Consider the following 25021-nt stretch of genomic DNA (forward strand, 5'->3'; position numbering starts at 1 on the left):
AAGGGATACGTAGAGATCGCAGGGACATCACACCAAGGGTTGGAGATGTAGCAGACTGGGGGAAGCCATGATTGCAACATCGGCTCGAGATGATCCATGAAGAGAGAGAAGATGGGTCAAGGAGCAGGAAAGCCAGTTGTGTTGGCTTGCGGCGGCAGCACTGCAAGACGAAAAATCATGGCAGTGGAAGGATGAACGCGAGAGGACGGTGGTGGCGAGTTCAGTAGATCGGAGGCGGCTGGGTTGGAGGGCGTGAGGGTGGGATTGTGTACGGAGGGAGAGATAAGATGACCACGTGAGATTGAGCGACAGGGAGCTACCTAAGTTTTTTTACGTGAGATTTTGTTTTTTTCTTGGACTTATTAACGTGGGACTCTTTCTGAAATCTTGATCATTACAATTTGTTCACTTTTTCTAGAACAATATAGGATTCAATCTTAGCTTGATAGCTGGAGAGGCCACGTAATTTCCTCTCTTGAAATTCACGTGGGACAGAGATATCGTGATGTTTTTTTTGTGAAATATATATATGAATATGGACATGTTTTTAGATGGGCCAGGTTTGGTATTTGTTACGTGCAGCTTCGATCTTTTTCTCCACCACGTGAGTAATGTAAATTGTGGTGGTGATTTTTTGAGCTAATCTACACCGTAATAACTCGGCCCCACCAGATAAACGGCCCTAATTTTCTGATTAACGTGGAAATTTCTTGGGCTAATCTACACCGTAATAACTCGGTTCCACCAGATTAACGACTCATAATTACTGATTAACGTGGTAATTTCTAGGAAGTCTGTAATTAGTATAGGTATATAGATAGATAGATAGATTAATCATTGAATATACAATGAGTGAATGTTCCTTGATAGAATTTAAGATCGATATCTAGAATATTTTTAACATACACCTCCACTCACCCTACTTTTTCTTGGTAAAAATCGAAAGAATGGTCATCAATTGGTTCGGGATCCCATTATTATGATTTTTACCAAGAAAAAATAGGGTGAGTGGAGGTGTATGTGATTTCATAACAAAATCTTAATATTGGTATTAAATGTTATCAAGGAACATTCACTGAGTGTATATTGAATGCTTAATAGTAATAAATGTTCTTAATGACCACTGCTAGCTCATGTGAAGAAATAGGACTTTGGATTGTGCAGGGAGATCCATCTCAAGTCTGATGAGCTGAAGGAACATGGAAGTGTGGCATCCACACGTCATTGACCAGCAGGTCAAACTCCTCCCTCCCCTTCCTGAGCATCTTTAGTGCTGTCTTCACATCCATCACCATCGTCGCTACATCATTTTGTTTCCACAAAATGAAACTAAGCAAGAAGCATTATTAATAGAGAACAACTCATACAACCTCAATTCTAATGGATTAGAGCAAGCGTGAAGATTGAGAGGCTCACGATGGTATTTGCAGTTGCGCAAGAGGGCCTCTAGGATCTTTAGGAAGAGATGATGGTCGTCAACGGCAAGTACATGCAGCCCCTTTGGGAAGTTGTACTCACCCACCACCTCTATCCCTTTTCTTTTGTCCTCACCAACCATCACCGTGTGTTCCGAATTTCCCGCCCTAGTAAAGTCAACATCATTATAATACATACCAAGAAGCAAATAGAAACCCCGTGGATCCAATAAATGAATACACAACCCTAAAAGATCCCTCCTTCCTCACCACTTACAAGGCTACAATGGTTCCTCGCCACGGGCAGAAGCCAGGAAGGAGTGGAAATCTTTTCCCCCAAAGACGGAAGGTGTCCCCCACCCACGCATGTGTGATACTTTCCACTCCATAATGGTTACAGCTATAATATTCTTTAGTTGGAAATGTCAACATGTCTATTTATGCATGGACATATGGTTTCTTCCATGAGTAGGAGTAAACCACGTTCAATTTACTGGTTTTGCACTTTGTATTTTGGTTTCCCACCAATTCCTAGAGTGGAGAGATATCATGTTATTAGGGCGTGTTAGGGATGGCCCATACGTTTAGTGTTAGCTAAAGATACTTTTTGGGAGAATTTGGTCTAAAAAGTAAGAGTGCATCCAAAGCTATCTTAGAGAAATGTTCTAATCAATCTAAAAACAAAGATGATCATAACTATAAAGTGGCCTGATGGCTCGAGAATTTGTGATATTTTATTTCATCTCATCAGAACTTTGTTACTTCTCGACTATTTCAAACGCTTACCCTTCAAAAGAGAAGCAAAATCATTTTTCCATTTTGGGTAGGAAATATCATATAAGGAAACCAAGGAGAATTACTTCAAATCAAGCCAAATGGAGCAACTTCCTTGTGGAAAGCCAAGCCACCAGGCACAACAGAGCAAAAGACGGCCTTCCATACGACTACAAGCGCTCATATGAGCGATCACATGAACTGCCAAGAGCTCCGCCACGTCTATACAAGACAATTTTGTGAAGGAGCCTACGGGAGAAGAGAACCCTAGCCGCTGCCACCACGTCCAGAACAGAAGAAGGGATCCGAAGAACCTTCAGAATTTTTCTTAGTCTTGGTCCTTTCATCTCTATCATCCTCTCATCCTTCACTATTCTAAGAGGAATTCGAACTTGTGGGAACAAGTTGTAAACTCTATTCACTCTCATCTGGAGATCAATAATAGTTGAATTATCTATTTCATCTTATTGTGGATCTTCACGTTATTATCGATGTGGATTTCCTGGGTTTAATCCCATGTGTGAATGGTTTCTCGCTTATGATGTGTGATTATTTCCCCATAGGCGTGGAAGTTGTAGGTGAGTGGCAAGATTCGTCTATGTCTAATCTATAAGTAATCATTCGTATTTGTAGTTGTATGATCTGTGTAGTATGTTGTTATGATGTGGTGAACTCTATGCGTGTTGTCCAATTTAAGGGCCCACGCTACATGATCTCAAGACCTACATAGGTAACTAATATTGTTTAGGGAATCTGTGACCTCCGACGTGACATGTGGAGATATCTATGAGGACCGAAGGCAATATGAGATAACGGTGATCCACGAATCCTAATGCTTGTTTCTGGTCCAAGGACCTTAATTGTGGAAACGACCACTCCATGGCAACGATGAAGCAGGACCATAGGATGAAATACAATCCTGAGAGGAGGAGTTTCATAACTTTAGTGTCGTCTGCCTATAGAACACACATATCAAATACTATAAGTATGATACACACTAGTAGGAAAAGGGGCTTTTACCCCGGTTTGTAAGGGCCTTTTGTCCCGGTTCTTGAACCGGGACTAAAGGGTCGTTACTAATGCCTCCCCCCTTTAGTCCCGGTTCTTACACGAACCGGGACAGAAGGTCGTCCACGTGGCCGCTGCTGCCAGCCCAGGCAGGGGGCCTTTGGTCCCGGTTGGTGGCACCAACCGGGACAAATAGGCAGGGCCTTTTGTCCTGGTTGGTGTCACCAAGCGGGACCAATATGCATCCACGCGTCAGCAGCTGGCAGGAGCTGAGGTTTTTTTTAAAGGGGGTGGTTTAGGGGTTTTGGGGGGGGGGGGGTTAATTTAGGTGTTTCATATATTGTGTTAGCTAGCTAATTAATAGAGAGAAGTGTCCTCTCTTATCATCGTGCTTGGTCGACGCTACGTACTATATACGTATGGAGAGGAGTAGACAAGCTAGCTAGTAATCAAATGAAGGAAACAGAAGATCGTCATGAACATATGCATACAGAGAGAAGTGATATCGACCACCTCTCCTTCTCCGAGATATTGGTCGAACAACAAGTTCTCGTATATCTATCCGACACTACCGGCTACATATATACAATAATTATCTCTTACAATACAATCTCCTAATTAAATTGTAGGAACACAGGGTCCACATAGTATTCTCCGTTTTCAGCGATCACGTGGTCAAGGAAGAATGCCGCCAATTCCTCTTGAATTCCTCGCATACGATCTTCTGCTAGGAGTTCATCCCGCTTCCGAAACATCTAATTTGAAGAAGGGGGTCAATACATATATATATGAATAAATGAAACTCAACACAAATGATGGTAATAAAATAAAATTGTGAATATTATTGCTTACGCACTTCATATTGTTCTTCAGTGTAGCCCCGCTCACAGGTCGTGTAGCGGATGGACTCGCAAACGTAGTATCCACAGTAATTATTCCTGGGTTCCTGCCACAACCACTTTACAAGAAATAGAGGTCAATCTAACTGATAAGCAAGCATGCTAAATGGTATTGATGAAACTAGCGCTTGAATCACTAGGAGATGCGCGGAACATGCTACTATAGTACTTACTTTCGGGTGATTAAATTGCAGCTTCTTCGGCAGTCCCAGAGCTTTTGAGGTGAATTTTCTCCAAACCCTGCCAGACAAAGAAAACAATTACTTGATATCAGGAAATGAACAAAGTTGCTGATATGGTGGATAATGATCGATTTAACTTACTTCTCGAGCATTTGAGTCATGTTCGCATAGTCCTGGGGATCTTTTCGTCTCGAGTCTAAGACGGTTATGCCCCGGTCATCAATTACAGGAGAATATAGTGGAAGCTGCGCATGCATGCATAAGTCATCAATTACATTACCATAACCTGGACTAATAAGGGAAACCGAATATGCACAAGACAGTAACACTCACTTGAAGTTGTAAGGAAAGAGTATTATATCTTTGTTTTGATTTAATACCAACGATTGTAGCAAGTTGGCCTCGGCTTCTTTGGGATGTTTTTCAACCGTATATGCATCTATGAGATTTGTGTTAATGAACCCAATATCACCGATTTGTCTTTTCTTCAATTCGGCGATCTTCAATCTGCATAATATAGTAAGGATAAGTATAAATACATGCAATGAAAGAGCTGACCTATATAGAGAGACTTAATGACAGAAGTAGTACTACTTACAGACAGTAGCAAGTGATCGTTGTTTTATCGAGGGCCTTTCAATTGTAAAACTGGAAGAAATCCTCAAATGGAACATTCAGCAGATCAATTCCAACGAGGTCATGCTCCGGTTTAACTCTCAGCGTCAAAATATCCATCCCATCAGACTCTCTGCAGGTTTTCATGTACCAATCATGTAGTCTTCGCATCATCGTTGATAGAGATCTTTCATCTTTGACGAGAGGCTTCCCGTAATGGTATTTGTGTTCGTCCACCTCCATGATTTCATAATGTACATCGTCGGGCAGGTAATCTCCAAGATTGCTATAACCGGGCACCATACTCGGATCATTAGCGACGATGTCTTTTGACACCTTGAGCGGGGGGCACGATTGGTTCGCTTGTTCGCCGAGCTGGGCAATTTTTTTCCCAGCTCGTCGTTCTTTTAACCTTTTATCACTGACAGTACTTCCCGACCGCTCCGCTTCGGCATATGTCTTTGCAAGAATGCGCTCATAGTTGCCTCTCGGCGGAGACTTTGGTGGTTTTGTCAGGGCAGCCAGAGTGCGCTTTGCTTTCACCGGATCTACCTTCTCCTCCGGAGGTGGATGTTTCTTTGCTTTCACCCCTTCAAAGAAGTTCTTCACTTCGGCTCGCACGATCTTCGCGTTCTCCTCGTCGGTCCTCTCGTATGGTAACTTCTCTGGAGTCTTCAGAGAAGGACCGAATCTGTATTGCCTCCTGCCTCTGGCAGCTGTACTGCTAAACGCCGGCAGAGCAGACGGAGTGGCTGCGGCTGTCTTCTTTCCTTGCTTACGAGGCGGAGGAGAAGGACTACGACGCGCCGGAGCAGCCGCAGCGGCGGCGGGTCTCTTCCGCCCTTGCTGACGAGGCGGAGAAGGAGGAGGCTGGCTGCTCTGGCGCGCCGGCGCTGGCGGAGAAGGAGGCGGAGTGCCGTCACGCGCCGGAGAAGGAGGCTGAGTGCCCTGATCACTCGCCGGAGGAGGAGGCGGAGTGCCCTTACTCGCCGGAGCCGTCCAGTTCGGAAGCTTGATGAGCTGCTTCCGCCATAGGCATGGAGTCTTCAGAGCAGAACCCAGCCGAGTCTCCCCTTCACCGGTAGGGTGGTCAAGCTGGAGCTCCTCAAATCCCTCCGTTATTTCATCCACCATCACCCTAGCATATCCTTCTGGAATCGGCCGGCAGTGGTAGGTTGCGTCGGGTTCAGGAGGTAAAACAGAGCCAACAGCCGCCTTGACTTTGAAGTTCTGCCATTCCACCATAAGGTGGCAATGTTGAGACTCCGTGATAGCATCCACGGGGTAGCTAGCAGGAGCCGCATGCTCCAGCTGAAGCAGCTCGGTGGAAGCCACGCTGCTTCTCCGCTGAGATGGCGGTGTAGCTTCGGGGGCAGTTTCGGCATGTCGATTGCCGTCTCGTTCCTCTAGCGCTTGAACCCTTTCGTGCAGCTTCTGAATTTGGATCTGCTCCACTTTTTTCCTCCTCTCCTGGGTTTTGTAACCGCCCGCGTCCGGAAAACCAGCCTTCCACGGAACGGAGCCTGGCGTGCCTCGTGTCCGTCTAGGGTGCTCAGCATTCCCGAGGGCCATTGTGAGCTCGTCGTTCTCTCTGTCTGGAACGAACGTCCCTTCCTGCGCTGCATCGATATATTGCTGAATCTTCTTGACTGGTATTCTCAAAAGCTCGTTCGTCCAAACACACCTCCCTGATACAGGGTCCAAGGTTCCGCCAGCCCCGAAGAACCAAGTCCGGCAACGGTCTGTCCAGTTCATTGTCTGTGGTTCGATCCCTTTTTCAAGCAGATCATTCTCAGCCTTGGCCCACTTAGGTCGGGCTTTGAGGTAGCCACCTGACCCCGTGCGATGGTGAAGCTTCTTCTTCGCAGCATTCTTCTTGTTTGTCGCTGACATCTTCTTACTCTTTTCCGATGTCTTGTGGGCCACAAATGCGGGCCAGTGATCTCTGATCTTCTCATACCAGCCGATGAATTCTGGTGTCTCTTCTTTGTCGACAAACATTTTCAGCTCATTCTTCCACCTCCTGAATAGGTCTGCCATCTTCTTAAGAGCATGAGACTTGATTAATTGCTCTATAACTGGCTTCTCCGGATCCTCCTCTGGCGGTAGGGTGAAATTTGCCTTCAGCTCAGTCCAAAGATCATCTTTCTGCATATCATTGACATAAGACACCTCAGGGTCTTCCTTCTTAGGCTTATACCATTGGTGGATGCTGATCGGGATCTTGTCCCTAACTAGAACCCCGCACTGAGCAGCAAATGCATCCTTTGTCCGGATGGGTTCAATCGGTTGGCCGTCGCGCGCGATTGCTGTGATCTCAAACCTTTCATCCGAGCGCAACTTTCTCTTCAGGCCTCGTCTCTTTTACCGCAGTTGTGCTTGATCCGGAGGGCTAGAAAAAAGAAGAAAGACGAGTGTTAATTAATATGTGTACATACCAAAACAATGAATGCATCAATTAGCTAGTCAGCACAGGCTTAACTAATATATTTACCTGGCCGGACTCTGTTCGGTCACCGGAGCCGTTACCACGGGCTCCTTCTTGCACCAGCATTGGGTCACCGGAGCCATCATAATCATGTCTTTCCTCCTCCACTCTTCGATCACCGTAGCCTGCTTCTTCACCCTGTTCTTCTAGACCATCATTATCGTTAAGATACGACAAGATATCACCTCCGGCTAAGACTATGTCCCCCAACACCTCTTCTGCTTGCTCATCTCGTCCGTGCTCCATTGTTTCTGCAAATATTACAACATGGCAATTATTACACAAACATGACAGCAGGTGGATATATTAGTGCAAACGTAGACCTAGCTTATTCCGGGTTTGGGGTGGCCTAGGCAACGCTTCAAGGGTAGGGGCGCGGCGGGAGGGGGTAGGAGACCGACATCGTTTTTTTCTAGGGTTTGGGTGTCCTCGAGAGTTTGGGTCGAGCGAGAGGGCCGGGGGGTGCTCCCGTGGTATAAGTTATCACGGTCGGGAGGGGGTATAAATATCGACCGTCCATCATGTCGAAGTTATCTGGGAGGGAGTTATATATATCGACAACGACGACATACATACATGGGAAAATAATGTTATCGGGAGGGGGTATATCGACCCCCCCCACGTGTTGAAGTTATCGGGAGGGGGTTATATCGACAACGACGACATACGTACATGGGAAAATAATATTATCGGCGGGGAGGGGGTATATCGACCCCCCCTCGTTTTGAAGTTATCGGGAGGGGGTATATCGACAACGACATACCCGATAAAAAATAAGAAGACGAAGAAGAAATAAAAAGAGGAGAAGAAGAAAGGAATAGAGGAGAAGATCGAAGAAAAAAAGAAGAAAAAGAAGAGGAGAAGAAGAAAGGAATAGAGGAGAAGAAGAAAAAATAGATATATTTTTTCTTCTTCTCCTCTATTCCTTTCTTCTTCTCCTCTTCTTTTTCTTCTTTTTTGCTCTTCTTGTTTATTTCTCCTCTTCTTCCTCTCCTCTTCTTCTCCTTTCTTCCTCTTCTTATTTTCTTTTTTCCTATCCTTCTTTTTCTTCTTCTTCCTTTTCTTCCTAGCTAGATATATAAAACTTTTCTAAAAATGTAACTTTTGCATATATATAAAACTCTTTCTTCTTCTTCGTTGTTCCTTCTATTCCTTCTTTTCCTAAATATATAAAACTTTTCTAAAAATGAAACTAACCTAAAATGGACTAAATCAGAGAACATGTATAGATAAAACTTTTCTAAAAATCTATGTTTTGCATACATGAACATATATATACACAGAGAACATACATACATATATACATTTTTATAAAAATGCAAAAAACAAAAAATCTGAAAAGAGGACATATAATCAGATATACACACATACATATACTCACACATATACATATAATCTGGAAAAAAACATCATATATATGTGAAAAAATAGGGAGGCAGGGGGCGGCGCCGGCCTGACCAAAGGAGAGGTGCGGCGTGGTCGGGGCAGGGGCAGAGGCACGGCGCGCGTCGGGGTAGAGGGCGGCGACGGCGGCGTGGTCGGGGCAGGGGCGACGGCGGTGTGGTCGATTAGGGCAGGGCGAGGCAGAGGCACGGCGAGGGCCCGCGGCATGGTCGGGGCAGGGGCGCGCGGCGTGGGCGGGGCGGGACGACGGTGGCGTGGTCGGGGCAGGGGCGGCTGCGTCGACGAGGCAGAGGGCGGCGACGGCGTCGACAGGGCGAGCTCGGGCAGCCTGGCGGCGTCGTCAGGGCGGGGCAACTGCAGAGATGAATCTGAAAAACGCTAAGTGTTTTCTTATATACTCAGAGCATTGGTCCCGGTTCGTGGCACCAACCGGGACCAATGCCCCCCTTTAGTCCCGGTTGGTGCCACCAACCGGGACCAATGCTCCCCCTTTAGTCCCGGTTGGTTCCACCAACCGGGACCAAAGGCCTTGCGCTGCCCGCGGCCAAAAGTTTAGTCCCACCTCGCTAGTTGAGAGGGGCTCGGAGTGGTTTATAAGCCCCACTGCGGCTGCCCTCTCGAGCTCCTCTCAAATGCAGGCTTACGGGCCTAATGTCACACTGTGCTGTCTGGGTGCCTATTGGGCCTTCCGCGGGCCTGAATCCTGGCCCAAGTTGGGTTTCTAGTCGTATTCAGGCCATGGTGGACCAATAGGTGGCAGTTTTTTTATTTTTTTCTAGTGTTTTGGTTCTGTTTTTTGCATTATTTATTTTCTTTTGTTTTTTGCTTTATTTTTTAATTCTTTGTGCTTTTAGGTCAGAAAATTTATAAACTTTCTGTTAGTGCCATTAGTTTTCAAATTTAAATAGTTAAAATTTGAATTCTATGAAATTTGTGTGAATCACAAGTTTGTGATTAACTTTACTATAAAAACAGTTTTTTTTCATTTTTTTGTTTTTTTTGCATTATTTATTTTCTTTTGTTTTTTGCTTTATTTTTTAATTCTTTTTGCTTTTAGGTCAGCAAAATTATAAACTTTCTGTTAGTGCCATTAGTTTTAGAAAAAATAGACGCTAGCTTGAAATTTCGGCATAACAAGGCGCGGCTTGAAATTTCGAGAGAACAAGCTTAACGTGTACACAAAAGAAAAAAAGACAATTTAGACTAGTATGATATACTACGTACAATGTGTTTAACACGCACAACACACACACAGACACCATTTAGACTAGTAAGGTACACGTGCATTGCACGCATGAGATTTGGCAACCAAATTATGAATAAATACCACATTATAGCATGTAAGCTTTGAGTCATATATGCATGATGTAGATGTTTGTTTAATTCTTATAGTTCATTTCATTCAAAATCATCAAGTTTTTATAAGAAAGCTAATCTATTTTAAGATTCATGGAATTTGCGTTGTAAGGCATAAAGTAAAAAAAATCATGTAGAAAATCATTTGGGCAATTCTGATACGGAAGATTCTAGAACAAAGAAGAAGTGCTTGTGTTTTGAGGTTTGTGCATTATGCTTAAGTTCAACCATAGAGTCTTCTAGATTGTACATGTGGCAAAATCTGGTGGAATCTAGATGATATCCAACGGCCAGTAGTGCGCAAATTTGCCAGCTCTGCACCATCGGATTGGCCTCATCCAACGACCATCTTTCAAAGTTAAAGTTATCCGCACACTATATAAAAAAATATAAAATATAATATATATATAGGGGTATAGATATAGATATGTGATGCGAAAGCCAACCATCATCTCCAGTTAGAATAGTTTGTCCATGCACAAATGCAATGTGGCCAAACAATGTCTGCCATCAGCATCTCAAATTCAAACCAATCTGACCTTGTTCAATCTGTATACATTGCAACATGCTCGTTTCCAAACCACACAACGCAGATCTCCGTTATATTCATGCATGCATGGGTTTCAAACATCATGAGCTCTTATTCAAATATTTGAATTCAACTTCACATTGATTATGACCTCACCTAGTCTTTTACACCCACAGATTGGTCTTCTCTTTATAATTGTACCACTAACTTTCTCTCATGCATGCATGCACACACAGTACTAGTCGGCATTATCCATCACACACATGCAATCTTTTTCTTCAGGTCGGTCTCCCATGAAGGCACACACACACACATCCCCCTCTCTATCATATCGGCATCCTTTATCTCTGACGTGCATGCGCAACGATCGATGTTCCTCTATGTGTGTGTGTGTATAGCTAGGTCTTTCATAGTTTTCCACATAAACCGATCAATCTATATATCTAGTGAGGTCTCACCCTCTTTCCCACGTCCACAACAAAAAGCCTGAAGAAAAAGCAACATCAGCTTCGAGCTGACCAAGATCTGCTAGCGGATAGATGGACTGAGCTCCTGGCGGCCGAGGAATACGAACTCGGGCGCCCAACCAAGAGTTACCCAAAGCGCAGATTGCTACCCCAACTCGAGGAGGAAGCATTAAACCACACACTACCAGCGTATGATGCGGCTGATCGGCCACCCCGTGGCCGAGACAGAACGGCATATCAACCCGAAGTCCAGCCCGCACCCCGTCGCCAGTCAAACAAAAACACCAAGGCCCGGGGCAACACGCAGGACCTGCGAAACGTATTGGAAAACAAAGCAGGACATACAAGATCGATCTACGGATCACGGGGGCGCACCCCAACGCGTGACGACGATCGTCACGCCGGATATACTAAAATCAAATCCGGTCGGGCTGAATACGGCAGACAAGACTCATATGAACTGCGTCGTGACATAGCCCGGCACAGAGGCGCCGCACACCCCCTATGCTTCACTGATGAAGTGATGGATCACGAATTCCCAGAGGGATTTAAACTCGTGAACACTGAATCATATGATGGTACAACAAACCCCGCGGTATGGATTGAAGATTTCCTCCTCCATATCCACATGGCCCGCGGTGACGATCTACATGCCATCAAGTACCTCCCACTAAAACTCAAAGGACCGGCTCGGCATTGGCTGAATAGCTTGCCAGCAAACTCCACTGGCAGTTGGGAGAATTTGGAAGACGCATTCCTTGACAACTTCCAGGGCACTTATGTGCGACCACCGGATGCTGATGACTTGAGTCACATAACGCAACAGCCAGTGGAATTGGCCATGAAATTCTGGCCAGTTGTTGACTGTCCGGATGCCGAGGCCTTAGGGGCATTCAAGCACAACATTCGTGACGAGTGGCTCGCCCGACACCTCGGCCAAGAGAAGCCGAAATCTATGGCAGCCCTCACCACACTCATGACCCGCTTTTGCGCGGGCGAGGACAGTTGGCTGGCTTGCAGCAACAACACATCAAGAAATCCTGGCAATTCAGATGCCAAAGATAGCAACGGCAGACCACGTCGCAACAGACACAAGCGCCGCAACAACGGCGACAACGCCGAAGACACGGTAGTCAATGCCGGATTCAGTGGCTCTAAATCCAGTCAGTGGAAAAAGCCGTTCAAAAGAAGCAATCCGGGCCCGTCCAGTTTGGACCGCATACTCGATCGCTCGTGTCAAATTCACGGCACCCCCCATAAGCCAGCCAACCACACCAACAGAGAATGCTGGGTGTTCAAATAGGCTGGCAAGATGAATGCTGAAAAGAAGGAAAAGGGGCTGCATAGCGACGACGAGGAGGAGCCCCGGCCGCCGAACACAGGAGGACAGAAGAAATTTCCTCCCCAAGTGAAAAGGGTAAACATGATATACGCAACCCATATTCCCAAGCGGGAACGAAAGCGTGCACTAAGGGACGTCTATGCGATGGAGCCAGTCGCCCCAAAATTCAACCCATGGTCTTCTTGTCCGATCACTTTCGATCGCAGGGACCACCCCACTAGTATCTGCCATGGCGGTTATGCCGCATTGGTCCTTGATCCCATCATTGACGGATTCCACCTCACTCGAGTCCTTATGGACGGTGGCAGCAGTCTGAACCTGCTCTATCAGGATACAGTGCGCAAAATGGGTATAGACCCCTCGAGGATCAAACCCACCAAAACCACCTTTAAAGGTGTAATCCCAGGTGTAGAGGCATGTTGCACGGGCTCAATCACACTGGAAGTGGTCTTCGGATCTCCGGACAACTTCCGAAGCGAGGAGTTAATCTTCGATATCGTCCCCTTCCGCAGTGGCTATCACGCACTGCTCGGGCGAACCGCATTTGCCAGATTCCATGCGGTACCGCATTATGCATACCTCAAGCTCAAAATGCTAGGACCTCGCGGGGTTATAACAGTTAATGGAAACACAGAACGCTCGCTCCGTATGGAGGAGCACACTGCGGCCCTCGCGGCAGAAGTGCAAAGCAGCCTTCTGAGACAAGCCGCCAATTCAGCGACAAAACCCCCGGACACCTTCAAGCGAGTCCGGAGTACCCTGCAACAGGATCCCCCGGCACGTTCAGAGCTCGCCTAGCAATTCGGCCTCCGTCATAGTCCCAGTAAAGCGGCGAAATTTGCGCCGCGCGTACATAATTACGCACTCAAGATACCGTGGGCGCAGGCGGAGGCACGACTATGGCACGGCCCACAATGGGGCTCAACCACCTCAGGGCCCGTATATCTTTATCACTTTCTCTCTTTCAGGACCCTACTCTCTGGAAGCTCTTTCCGACAGCCTGATTATCGGACCCATTACGGGGATGAAATACCAAGGAAGCAAGAAGCTCTGACGTACAAGGGAATCCCTAGGTGGTCTCTGATAACGATCGATATACCTGTTTTACATACCCATACGCAGCTTGCCCTTGGATAGGACATGTCAAATCGTCCTATTTTTTGCTTATTGCACTACTTGTATACATACGCTTTGACGTATCATTTAAATAACAAATGTATAGCGTTAGCTTATTATTACATTTCCTTTTTTTCTTGTCTACTTATTTACGACAAATTGCACCCGTACATTCTGGTACGTCCTGTGCGCCAGGGGCTTCAGTGTACCCCATAATACGGCATGAAAAGTCCGAACACTTTCGATAGTGTGGCACCCCGAACTTATAGCATTATATGCATCAGCTCCGAATCATGTCTTGGGTCAATAGTTGGGTTTGCCCGGCTCCCATGTTTTGGTACCTTACGTTCCGCTATATCACTTCAGTAGAGAAAGCCGAAAACTGACTGTCATGATGCGGCGAGAGCTGGTCGCTGTTCGAGAGGTCTCAAATCCTTAAAGATTTTTTCCGCTTCGGGCGAGGAGTCGGCTTTGTCCGATTTCGGCGTACATAGCACCCCAAGTTCGGCCTTCTGAATAACTAGGGGCTTCGCCAAGATTTAAAATTGTAGACTTCTATGGCTAAGTGAGAGTGATAAAGCTTTATAGTCCGATTGCCTGGTTCGTTGTGCTGAACACCTCCTTCGAAGGACCCAAAACTGGGATAAAGAGTGATCAGGTTTATCCCGAACACCTCAGTACTAGTTACATGGGGGCAGAAGCCGACGACTGGCCAACTCTCAGATTTTATAAACGGCCGCACATAAGGTAATATTTTAAATCAACAAGCGTTACATAGCGCACATGAACTCGTTTTCATATTGTAGGATAACATGAGTACACTCATTCAAATATTACATCCTTCTGTAACATCCCAAATTTTCAATTTGGAATGTTATACACTAGATCATCATGCATATCATATTTTATTGCATTTTGATTTGCGATCCTAGAAATTTCACGCAACTCAAGGACCCACGGAGAGAGTTGGGGATTTCGTTATTTTCATATTTGGGTTTCTCAAATTTTGAAAATAGGATCATTTGTTTTAATTATTTTTCTCTCCGAAAATATTTCATATCAAAATATATGAGAGGGGATAAAATGACTTCTCCACAAGTAATGAAATATTGGAGGAAAAATATTAAAAATAAATATTTGATTTTATTTGGATTTTATTCGAATTAGGAAAAATACGCGTTATTCAAAATTATGTTTTAGGCCCAAATAAATATTCATCTTATCCGGCTTGATTTTAGAAGTCGGGGAAAATTTATTTCAGGATTTTTGGAGTCCGTTTAGTATTTCTTTTCTTACTTTTTCTGTACGTCCGAATTATTTTTAAAAAAAAGTCAACCGCCTTACGGGCCGTGTCCGACCCGGACACCTCAGCCCGGCCGGCCTTTAAAGCCGCGGCCCGAGCCGCGGTAGCCCCGCGCCGCCCGGGTCGCCCCGCCGCCCGACCCGCCACCCGCCGGAGCCCCGCTGCCTCTCGCCCGACGCCGCCACCCGCCGGAGCCGCTCGCCGCCGCCGCCGTCATACGAATCGAGGTAGCCGCCGGTTTTCTCGAAAAACCGTTCAGTTTTATTTCGAAACCGAGATGCGTTTTTTTATATTAGATCGGTTTATTTCTTTCTCCGGTTTTGTTAAATAGCGAACGCCCGTTCGTTCGTTTTAACGAACGGTTTTCGTTTTTTTACAGACAGCGAACGTTCGTTCGTTAGCCTGTTCGTCAGTTTTTCTTTTTCTTGAATTTTCCGCGATTATTCCTGATTGCGATTTCCGATTAGTTTTTCGTTTTAGTATAACTTTTCGCTCGTTTATCGGAATCAGGCGATTCAAGCGCCTAGAGTTTTGTCTCGAAATTCTCTTTCCATTTAACCAACTCAAACAGGTTCTTGCTACTGTAAAATTTGACTTAGATCCAGATTAGTAAACAAAGCTTGTTTCTTTTGCCGTTTGACCTTCGTTGCTTCGTTTGATTTGATTCTTTTTGCAAACCGGAGTTCTTAAGTTGAACTTTCTGGTTAGATCTCTTATTTTGAGTTTTATTTCGTGCACCCTTGCTTGATTGCTTATGTATGTATAGTTTGTTTGCGATAGAGTACCCGGAGTGCGAAGCGTGCTACTACGAGTCTCTAGGTTTCACGGATCATCAGCAAGGCAAGTAACACTTTGATCATACTTTTCATTACCCAGTTTCATTGCATAAATCAATCCTCAAACAACTGCATGATTAGGATCTGATTAATATGTGGGTTTTGGGAAGTAGATGAGGTAGTACCTATTGTCCTGTTTACTATCAAACCTTTGGGAGTTACTTCTACGTTTGCTTATATTGCTATGCTATGCTCGTAGACGTGGATTGGGTTTGAGTGAATTCTCCAGGACAGATGTGAGATTATTAATTTATGGTTCAACTTAAGGTGGCTACTTAAATAAACAACTAGGTGGATTGAGGCACCTGGAGAAACCAATGTTGCCTGTATTTTTGGATATCCCGGAGTACCCCTGTGATCATCCTATGGACCGCCACCCAGACTCAAGGGGATCATGAGATTATTCATGCTAGAAACTTCCGTGTGCAGCCACAAGCTATTATGGGCTCTAGCATAGTTGAGTAGGTTACATGACCTCTTGAAGAGGTGGGCTAGCAGATGTAGGGGAAAGTAGGTGTAACTGTCCACCCGGAGTAAAGAGTAGTGTTTCGGAAAGACTGTGTCTCGGTCATCCTTTTCTCAAACACCATGTAGTGCGAGAAATCAAGCGGAGGCGATCGAGTCTTGTGGGGAAAAGTGCACAAACCTCTGCAGAGTGTACGAACTAATCATGATTAGCTGTGTCCCCGGTTATGGACATCTTGAGTATCTAGTTCTTGGGTTATCATGTGAATCTCATCATCATGTTACTTAATTTAATTTGATTGGGTTAATCACGTTCTTAATTGGGATTGAGTTGGAGGTACCTTCTCAATGTTTAACAACCACCATGATAGTTAAATAAAATTTATTCCTTTGTGGTAGGGAAAAATTGGCTTTTCGCAAAACTGTAACCATAGAGCTTTCCACCAGCCAAATATGCATGTAGTGATAGCATTATTCTGTTCATTACCCTCTATGTGTTACTTTGCCAGCATATTCCATGTGCTGACCCGTTTTCGGGCTGCAACGTATCATGTGCTGACCCGTTTTCGGGCTGCAACTTATCATGTTGCAGACTTTTCAGACGACGTGTAAGGAGCCTTAGGTCGTGGTCTTATACTCAGTGATGCCGTTGGAGTTGATGGACTCACTTTATCTTCCAAGCCTTCCGCTGTTGTCGTATTTTAGATGGCCTTAAGGCATATTTATTGTATTGAGTTCTCTTGAACTATTCGATGTTTTAAGTGTGTGATTGCTACTCTGTTATAAATCCTTCAAAGTACTGTGCGTGCCAGCATTACCGATCCAGGGATGACACTGATGCACAGAGACTAGACTGTTTGAGGTATGGTCGCTGCAAAGATGGTATCAGAGCACACGCTGACTTAGGACACGACCACTAAGCTAAAGCCCTAGATCACTACTCTCTTCTCATTTCTGACTCCTCTGCTTTCTTCCACTCTTTTAGGATGGCGGATGCAAGGAACAAGTTAGTAGATATCATGGAGTCTTCGACTGAGCAATTTTTCTAGTGGACCACCAAATTAGTAGTAGTATTCCACCATGTATATAGTATAGTCCAAGCACTTTGTAACGATAGTTACATCGATTGTATGCCTTGTTTGAATTGATTGGAGTGATATGATTGTGTTTGTCTCATGTGCATATGGGTAGTGTTTTCCCTCCGGACCTCATTCTATTCTATTTTCTTATCTTTTCTAAACCCATCAGATGCCTCCTAGACGCGACACCGGATTTGTTTTCCCACCGGAGATCACTCAGTTGATTTAGCAACAGAATGCCCTGATGCAAGTGCTAGTTGAAAACCAAGGCAACAACAACAACCCACCACCACCACCACCTGTTGATCACTTAGCCCGTTTTCTTAGGCTGAATCCACCGGTGTTTTCCAGTAGCACCGAGCCGATTATGGCAGATGATTGGCTCCGCAATGTTGGAAGGGAGCTGACCACTACAGGATGCACAGATGCGGAGAGAGTGCATTTTGCCACACATCAGCTTGATGGACCCGCAGCATCATGGTGGGAGAATTACACAGCCACTCACCCCATTGACACTGTCACATGGGACCAGTTTCAGCAAGCTTTCCGTACTGCCCATGTTTCAGCAGGAGCTATGGCCATGAAGAAGCATGAGTTTCGCAACTTACGCCAAGGAGGACGTACCGTTGGCCATTACATGGAGGATTTTAGTAAGTTAGCACATTATGCCCCAGATGACGTTAATACGGATGCAGCTAAGCAGGAGAAGTTTCTGGAAGGGCTGAATGATGAGCTGAGCATGCAGTTGATGGTGGTAACTTTTAACAACTACCAGGAGTTGGTAGATAGAGCTCTCATGATTGAAGGGAAGTAGCAGCAGATTGAGAGTCGTAAGAGGAAGTATGGACAAGGAAAGTACAGTACAGGAGCTCACCAGAAGCCTCGTTTTACCCCGAACTCGGGAGGACACCTTCAGCATAACCATGGAGGTCACAATCACAATGGAGGAAGTTCGCACAATCATAGTGGCCCCAAGAATGGGAATGGGAATGGAGGAAGCAACGGACAGAACCGTACCAACCCATCAACCCCAGCCAAGAGGGATCTAAGCCACGTTACTTGTTTCAAGTGCCAAAAGACTGGACATTATGCCACTGATTGTCCGGAAGCAAAGAATGGAAATGGCAATGGAAGCTCGGGGAAGAAGCCGAACCCTTTCTACAGGGGACAGGTGAACCACGTTAATGTGGAGGAGGTTGAAGCACAGCCTGATGCAGTAATAGGTAAGTTCTTGGTTAAGTCATTTACTGCAATCGTTCTTTTTGATACTGGTGCATCACATTCATACATATCAAGGGGATTTGTGGATAAGTTTAAGTTGCCCACCAAAGTTCTTAGAACACCTATGTTAGTAACCTCGCCAGGAGCAGAGTATATGGCAAGCCAAGGATGTTTTCAGTTGCCATTGGCCATAGGTAGGCATGTTTTCCCCTCAGACCTAATAGTTTTGGAGTCACAAGGTTTGGATGTGATTTTGGGAATGGATTGGCTATCGATGTATGGAGGAAACATCGATTGCGCTAGTAAGACGATTGTGCTTACTACCCCAGAAGGAAGAAGGATTAAGTATGTATCCCGGCATGTGCCGAAGAGGACTCAAGTGAATTCCTTACCTGGAGTTGTACAGGAGGAAGTACCAGTGGTGAAGGAATTCCCTAATGTATTTCCAGAGGAGTTGCCAGGCATGCCACCGGATAGAGACATCGAGTTTTTGATTGAGCTTTTGCCAGGCACTGGGCCAATATCTAAGAGACCGTACAGGATGCCCGCTAAGGATCTGGAAGACATTAAGAAGGAGATTAAGGAGTTACTGGATAAAGGATATATTCGCCCAAGTTCGTCACCTGGGGAATCACCCATACTTCTAGTGGAGAAGAAAGATGGATCGCTGAGGATGGTTGTTGATTATCGTGGATTGAATGAAGTAACAATCAAGAACAAGTACCCACTGCCGATGAACAATGATCTGTTTGACCGACTACAAGGAGCTAAAGTATTTTCCAAGATTGATTTGCGCTCAGGATACCACCAGTTGAAGATTCGAGAGCAGGATATACCCAAGACAGCTTTTACCACAAGGTGTGGGCTATATGAGTACACCGTTATGTCATTTGGCCTGACTAACGCACCTGCCTATTTCATGAACATGATGAACAAAGTGTTTATGGAGTTTTTGGATAAGATTCGTCGTAGTGTTCATTGATGATATTCTGGTCTATTCGAAGAATGAAGAAGAGCATAAGGAGCACTTGTGTTTTGTACTTGGAAAGCTCAGAGAACATAAGTTATATGCCAAGTTCAGCAAGTGCGAGTTTTGGTTAAAGGAAGTTGGATTCCTTGGACATATTATATCCGGAGAAGGAATAGCAGTAGATCCCACCAAGGTTAACACTGTGACAAATTGGGAAGCACCCACGACAGTTGGAGAAATCCGGAGTTTTCTTGGACTCGCAGGATATTACCGGAGATTCATCGAGAATTTCTCGAAGATTGCAAAGCCTATGACGGAGTTGTTGAAGAAGGACACCAAATTCAATTGGACTGAGGAATGTGAGGCTAGTTTCCAGGAGTTGAAGAAACGTTTGGTTACAGCGCCAGTGTTGATTCTGCCAGATCAATGCAAGGATTATGAAGTATATTGCGACGCTTCTCGTCGAGGACTTGGAGCAGTGCTAATGCAGGAGGGAAGAGTTGTTTCATATGCCTCACGACAGCTTAAACCCCATGAGTTGAATTATGCTACACATGATTTGGAGTTAGCAGCCGTAGTTCATGCGTTGAAGACATGGAGACATTTTCTCATCGGAAACCATTGTGAGGTGTACATGGACCACAAGAGTTTGAAGTACATTTTCACGCAGAAGGAGTTGAATCTCAGGCGAAGGAGATGGTTGGAGCTCATTAAGGATTATGATATGAGATTGCATTATCACCCAGGGAAGGCTAACGTAGTAGCCGATGCGTTGAGCCGCAAGAGCCATGTCAACACGCTCATGACCGGAGAGTTACCCAAGAAGTTAGCAGAGGATCTTTGTGAACTATGTTTGGAAATAGTTCCAAGAGGCTTTGTAGCAGCATTGGAGATTCAGTCTACTTTGATGGATAAGATCAGAGAAGCTCAGAAAACAGACAAGGAAATTGCTGAGATAAAGGAAAGGATGAGTAAAGGAAAAGCCAAGGGATTTCTTGAGGATGAACACGATACCCTATGGTTTGAGGACCGCGTTCATGTGCCCAATGATCCGGAGATCAGGAAGTTGATTATGCAAGAGGCCCATGATTCACCATATTCGATTCACCCAGGAAATGCCAAGATGTATTTGGATTTGAAGGATACTTTCTGGTGGACCGGAATGAAGAAGGATATTGCGGAGTATGTAGAAGTTTGTGATGTATGTCAGAGAGTAAAGGCAGAGCATCAGAAGCCAGCAGGATTGCTACAACCATTGTCAATACCCGAATGGAAGTGGGATAATCTATTGGGAATCGTAGCATAATTTAAAATTTTCCTACGCTCACCAAGATGCATCTATGGAGTCTACTAGCAACGAGGGGAAAGGAGTGGATCTACATACCCTTGTAGATCGCGAGCGGAAGCGTTCCAATGAACGTGGATGACGGAGTCGTACTCGCCGTGATCCAAATCACCGATGACCGAGTGCCGAACGGACGGCACCTCCGCGTTCAACACACGTACGGTGCAGCGACGTCTCCTCCTTCTTGATCCAGCAAGGGGGAAGGAGAGGTTGATGGAGATCCAACAGCACGACGGCGTGGTGGTGGATGTAGCGGGTCTCCGGCAGGGCTTCGCCGAGCTTCTGCGAGAGAGAGAGAGGTGTTGCAGGGGAGGAGGGAGGCGCCCAAGGCTTAGATCTTGCTGCCCTCCCTTCCCCCCACTATATATAGGGCCAAGGGAGAGGGGGGGGCGCAGCCTTGCCCCTTCCTTCAAGGAAGGGTGCGGCCAGGGGGGAGTCCTTCCCCCCCAAGGCACCTCGGAGGTGCCTTCCCCCTTTAGGACTCTCCCTCTTTCTTATCTCTTGCGCATGGGCCTCTTGGGGCTGGTGCCCTTGGCCCATATAGGCCAAGGCGCACCCCTTACAGCCCATGTGGCCCCCCGGGGCTGGTGGACCCCCTTGGTGGACCCCCGGACCCCTTTCGGCACTCCCGGTACAATACCGATAAAGCGCGAAACTTTTCCGGCGACCAAAATAAGACTTCCCATATATAAATCTTTACGTCCGGACCATTCCGGAACCTCTCGTGACGTCCGGGATCTCATCCGGGACTCCGAACAACTTTCGGGTTTCCGCATACATATATCTCTACAACCCTAGCGTCACCGGACCTTAAGTGTGTAGACCCTACGGGTTCGGGAGACATGCAGACATGACCGAGACGCCTCTCCGGTCAATAACCAACAGCGGGATCTGGATACCCATGTTGGCTCCCACATGTTCCACGATGATATCATCGGATGAACCACGGTGTCGAGGATTCAATCAATCCGTATGCAATTACCTTTGTCAATCGGTATGTTACTTGCCCGAGATTCGATCGTCGGTATCCCAATACCTTGTTCAATCTCGTTACCGGCAAGTCTCTTTACTCGTACCGCAATGCATGATCCCGTGACTAACGCCTTAGTCATATTGAGCTCATTATGATGATGCATTACCGAGTGGGCCCAGAGATACCTCTCCGTCACACGGAGTGACAAATCCCAGTCTCGATCCGTGCCAACCCAACAGACACTTTCGGAGATACCCGTAATGCACCTTTATAGTCACCCAGTTACGTTGTGACGTTTGGCACACCCAAAGCACTCCTACGGTATCCGGGAGTTGCACGATCTCATGGTCCAAGGAAAAGATACTTGACATTGGAAAAGCTCTAGCAAACGAAACTACACGATCTTTTATGCTATGCTTAGGATTGGGTCTTGTCCATCACATCATTCTCCTAATGATGTGATCCCGTTATCAATGACATCCAATGTCCATAGTCAGGAAACCATGACTATCTGTTGATCAACGAGCTAGTCAACTAGAGGCTTACTAGGGACAGGTTGTGGTCTATGTATTCACACATGTATCACGATTTCCGGACAATACAATTATAGCATGAATAATAGACAATTACCATGAACAAAGAAATATAATAATAACCATTTATTATTGCCTCTAGGGCATATTTCCAACAGTCTCCCACTTGCACTAGAGTCAATAATCTAGTTAAATTGTGATGAATCGAACACCCATTGCGTCCTGGTGTTGATCATGTTTTGCCCTAGGGAGAGGTTTAGTCAACGGATCTGCTACATTCAGGTCCGTGTGCACTTTACAAATATCTATGTCTCCATTTTGAACACTTTCACGAATGGAGTTGAAGCGACGCTTGATATGTCTGGTCTTCCTGTGAAACCTGGGCTCCTTCGCAAGGGCAATAGCTCCAGTGTTGTCACAAAAGAGAGTCATTGGGCCCGACGCATTGGGAATCACCCCTAGGTCGGTAATGAACTCCTTCATCCAGACTGCTTCCTGTGCTGCCTCCGAGGCTGCCATGTACTCCGCTTCACATGTAGATCCCGCCACGACGCTTTGCTTGCAACTGCACCAGCTTACTGCTCCTCTATTCAATATATACACGTATCCGGTCTGTGACTTCGAGTCATCCAGATATGTGTCGAAGCTAGCGTCGACGTAACCCTTTACGACGAGCTCTTCGTCACCTCCATAAACGAGAAACATATCCTTAGTCCTCTTCAGGTACTTCAGGATATTCTTGACCGCTGTCCAGTGTTCCTTGCCGGGATTACTTTGGTACCTTCCTACCAAACTTACGGCAAGGTTTACATCAGGTCTGGTACACAGCATGGCATACATAATAGACCCTATGGCCGAGGCATAGGGGATGACACTCATCTGTTCTATATCTTCTGCCGTGGTCGGGCATTGAGCCGTGCTCAATTGCACACCTTGCAATACAGGCAAGAACCCCTTCTTGGACTGATCCATACTGAACTTCTTCAATATCTTGTCAAGGTATGTACTCTGTGAAAGACCAATGAGGCGTCTTGATCTATCTCTATAGATTTTGATGCCTAATATATAAGCAGCTTCTCCAAGGTCCTTCATTGAAAAACACTTATTCAAATAGGCCTTTATACTTTCCAATAATTCTACATCATTTCCCATCAATAATATGTCATCCACATATAATATGAGAAATGCTACAGAGCTCCCACTCACTTTCTTGTAAACACAGGCTTCTCCATAAGTCTGTGTAAACCCAAACGCTTTGATCATCTCATCAAAGCGAATGTTCCAACTCCGAGATGCTTGCACCAGCCCATAGATTGAGCGTTGGAGCTTGCATACTTTGCTAGCATTCTTAGGATCGACAAAACCTTCCGGCTGCATCATATACAACTCTTCCTTAAGGAAGCCGTTAAGGAATGCCGTTTTGACGTCCATCTGCCATATCTCATAATCATAGTATGCGGCAATTGCTAACATGATTCGGACGGACTTCAGCTTCGCTACGGGTGAGAAAGTCTCATCATAGTCAACCCCTTGAACTTGTCGATAACCCTTAGCGACAAGTCGAGCTTTGTAGATGGTCACATTACCATCTGCGTCCGTCTTCTTCTTAAAGATCCATTTGTTTTCTATGGCTCGCCGATCATCGGGCAAGTCAGTCAAAGTCCATACTTTGTTTTCATACATGGATTCTATCTCGGATTTCATGGCTTCTAGCCATTTGTCGGAATCCGGGCCCGCCATCGCTTCTTCATAGTTCGAAGGTTCACCGTTGTCTAACAACATGATTTCAAGGACAGGGTTGCCGTACCACTCTGGTGCGGAACGTGTCCTTGTGGACCTACGGAGTTCAGTGGCAACTTGATCCGAAGCTTCATGATCATCATCATTAACTTCCTCCCCCGTCGGTGTAGGCACCACAGGAACATTTTCCCGCGCTGCGCTATTTTCCGACTCGGAAGGGGTGACTATCACCTCATCAAGTTCCACTTTCCTCCCACTCAATTCTTTCGAGAGAAACTCCTTCTCTAGAAAGGACCCGTTCTTGGCAACGAAGATCTTGCCTTCGGATCTGAGGTAGAAGGTGTACCCAATAGTTTCCTTAGGGTATCCTATGAAGACGCATTTTTCCGATTTGGGTTCGAGCTTTTCAGGTTGAAGTTTCTTGACATAAGCATCGCATCCCCAAACTTTTAGAAACGACAGCTTAGGTTCCTTCCCAAACCATAATTCATACGGTGTCGTCTCAACGGATTTAGACGGTGCCCTATTTAAAGTGAATGCGGCAGTCTCTAAAGCATAACCCCAAAATGAGAGCGGTAAATCGGTAAGAGACATCATAGATCGCACCATATCCAATAGAGTGCGATTACGACGTTCGGACACACCATTTCTCTGAGGTGTTCCAGGCGGCGTGAGTTGTGAAACTATTCCACATTTCCTTAAGTGTGTACCAAATTCGTGACTTAAATATTCTCCACCACGATCTGATCGTAAGAATTTTATTTTCCTGTCACGTTGATTCTCAACCTCACTCTGAAATTCCTTGAACTTTTCAAAGGTTTCAGACTTGTGTTTTATTAGGTAGACATACCCATATCTACTTAAATCATCAGTGAGAGTGAGAACATAACGATATCCTCCGCGAGCCTCAACACTCATTGGACCACACACATCGGTATGTATGATTTCCAATAAGTTGGTT

This window comes from Aegilops tauschii, chromosome 7, assembly GCF_002575655.3.
Source record: "Aegilops tauschii subsp. strangulata cultivar AL8/78 chromosome 7, Aet v6.0, whole genome shotgun sequence".
Lineage (NCBI taxonomy): Eukaryota > Viridiplantae > Streptophyta > Magnoliopsida > Poales > Poaceae > Aegilops > Aegilops tauschii.